Source organism: Canis lupus, chromosome 21 (assembly GCF_003254725.2).
Source record: "Canis lupus dingo isolate Sandy chromosome 21, ASM325472v2, whole genome shotgun sequence".
NCBI classification, from domain to species: Eukaryota; Metazoa; Chordata; class Mammalia; order Carnivora; family Canidae; genus Canis; species Canis lupus.
This window is the reverse complement of record NC_064263.1, coordinates 11,073,948-11,077,283: the sequence shown is the minus strand read 5'-3', so window position 1 is coordinate 11,077,283 and position 3,336 is coordinate 11,073,948.

Here is a 3,336-nt window from a genome sequence, read left to right as displayed (position 1 = left end):
CATTTTCTTTATTGGCAAGATAAGAACAATCATTTTATTCAAGTTTGCTGTAAAGATGAATGACATTATATGAAAGGCACAGAATAGGATTTAGGCTGGATAGCATTCCTTTGGCCTCCCAGGTCCATTCTTTACCTCTCTACCTCATTTTGGGACACAAGAGGCTGACAATGAGAACTGCATTGATGGACTTCTCGCCCCTCTGTTTTGAGCTTGATTTCACTCACAGAGATGCACAGATACAAAGATCAGAGGGCAGAAGGAAAGTGAAGTCAGGGGTCAAGGTATTTAGTCCCCAAGTCCTTTTTTGCTTTGTAGCCAGAGGTTGCCTGCATCCTTCTATAAGGCCACAGCTCCTGTCAGCTGGCTCAGTCAATACAGTGATCTCTGTGTTCCAGCAATTGTCCCTCCCCTTGCCTTTCATGTCCAGCATATTGCATTATCCCTTGTTCATTTTCTTTAACTCTTCTCCCCAAATTGTAAATAGGTCCTTTATTAAACCCTCCTCAAAAAGCCAGCTTGAGTGTGTCAGCTGTTTTCTGCCAGGACCCTGACAAATATTGCATTCAATCTTATTAACAATGTGCACTTAACAAACTGTTCTGTAATTGTCTCTTGATTTCTCTGAATCCCTTGCCAGATCATGAACTACTTCAGAGCATCATGGTTTATTTGTCACTGTTATTTTCTGTTGTCACATACAGTGCTCAGCAAAATATAACCACTCAATAAATGTTGATTAATTAGATGAGAGAAGGGATGCATATTATTCTGACTCCTTAAGAGGACACTGACCTTTATTCTTCTGAGCACAGTGCTCCAAAATGAGTGATATAAATACATGTCTGCTATAATAAATGTGAATTTGTCCAGAAATCAGAGCTTAAGATGATTAAAAGGAATGTTTCAAGGCAAATTATTCTTGGGAACAGTCAACAGACTCAGGCTACATGCCATATGAAATTTGCTTCAAAGGATATGCAGAACTGACTGAGCTCTGGAGAGAGCACAAAAGTTGAGTTTGGGTAAGTATTGTCATAAATCCATACTTAATTTAAAAATCTATGTAGCCATTTGGAGAAAAGTGAGTTGGGAAGGGAAGCATTCTATAGATTATTTAAGTAAACATTTTTTTCAACCATTGTCTTGCATGGAACATTACTGTGGTGTATCCATTTGGGAATATACCACTTGAAGCATAATCACTAGGTTAATTCTTTTTTTCTCTTCACCATAAGAGACATGCTAATTATGTTAATGTAGTGAGGATAAGAATAATTATGGGAATTACACTTTTAACTCTGTTCATCACAGGGATCATTGGGTACTCAAGAACAATAGGAGGAACTCAGGAAAAGGCAATGGAATTCAAATGGCCAATTAGAAATTCTGGGTTGGGAGGGGGGCTCTGAACCTGGATGAAATAGTTTAAACTTTAAGAGATAAGGAGACTGAGTTTGTGGATGTATTTTGTTATCTAAAGCTATGAAAAAGCAGCATCATTCCAACAACCTTTGGCAGTACACCATGCAGGCATTATCTCGTCCATTTTATAACTTCCATTTTATAGGCACTTCCAGAGCTAATGTGAACTAATCTGTGATCCAATGCTTTCCACCTTACCAGAATTACTCTTCCTATCCAGAGTTGACCAATTGTTTACCAGACTTTACTGTAGGCCCATTTATTGTAGGCTTTTTTCCCAAAGCTTTTCTTCTAAGAGTTCTATGTATTTCTTATTATAATGAATGTAATTTATTTATGTTGTTTTTGGACTTTTATGAGATGCTTTTTGATAATAAGATTTATCTTTACTGATAAAACACTCAGGAATTGCTCGTGTGAACCCTCATTTTGCTTTAAGCTTCAATGTCCTCCTAGAGCCATCCTTGGTCTTAAAAGCACACCCTAACCATTGGATGACATTGGCTTTTTGGTGATTTCCAGCCCCTTAACTGCAGAACCTTTAGGGAAGCTAGTAATGTTTGGGGTGCTGCATGTTCAAAAACACCCCATGTTCTGTGAAGACAGTAATTTCTGTGACTTAAACATATATGCTTAATGTTTTACAAATGCATGTACTCACCTACAAAAAGAAAATATGAGTTTATATGAGAGAATTACTAAACCAGTAGGTTTGTGTCATTATTTATGCTTAATAAATACTGAAAGACAATATACTTTTTCTGAGGATCTGCACCATTTATTTACCATTTATTGAAAAGAAAACCAGTTTCTTTTCACTTGCAAAAATGCTGTGCATTTTAGTTCTACATTTTGGTTCATCTACTAGGTCTTCTTTAATGGCACCAGAGATTGTGCTGTCTTTCTGTGGCCACCCTGCAATTGTGTTTTTGTACTAACCCATTTTCCTAATGTGTCTTAAATTATACCTTCTGTTCTTATAATGCAGATTTTGCTCTTTGTAAATGATATTTAGATAATTTTCAATAAAGATTTACTTGAAAGTGAAATATGCATTAAGCAATAGCTGAACTAGCTTTGCATGTACAATTTTGCACAATCAGGAAATGGACACACAAAGATTAAAACCCTATGCCTTTAGCACAATTTATAGACAGTTCAACTGAAAAGAAAATAGGAGTCATTTGGCATTGTGGTGACCATGATTTACCTAACACCCAGTGGTTTTATGAGAAACAGTTTTGATGGGAGATTTAGTCTATGATTAAGGCAATCTATCACAAAAGAGCACCTTCAAATGGAGCAGAGGATGACTACAACTCATCTCTAGAAGCTTATCAAGGATATCGTCAAGTACCCAAGGATGATCCTCACAATAGCTATGAGAATATGATACAAGCAAAGTATGAAGTTAAGATGAAAATAAAAGCAGGATTAATATAATGAAGGGCAATCAGCAAGTAAATTTTTTTTGACATAGAAGATAATAAAACACAATATCTGTGAGATTTGGAATTATACAGATAAATATAGCCTCTGAGATTCACTAGTAGTTTCACCTTAAGGGCTAACCATAATTTTCTTAAGTAGAAAGGGTTATAATATGTATTTTTGCAGGCTTGTGATAAGGATTAAATTGGGTGGGTGAAAAAAAATTATATTTAATTTAGCCAACTGGACAGTTTAGATGATCCCACCACTTTTGCTGACAACATCTAAAACATCACAATCAGACACAAATCAAACATATGCTTTTTTTTGTTCCTTAGGGGCTGATCAGAATGTTGATCTTGGCCATATCAATGTCATAGAGCTTCTTCACAGCCAGTTTGATCTGGTGTTTGTTGGCCTTGACAGCCACAATGAACACAAGTGTGTTGTTGTCTTCTATTTTCTTCATGGCTTATTCTG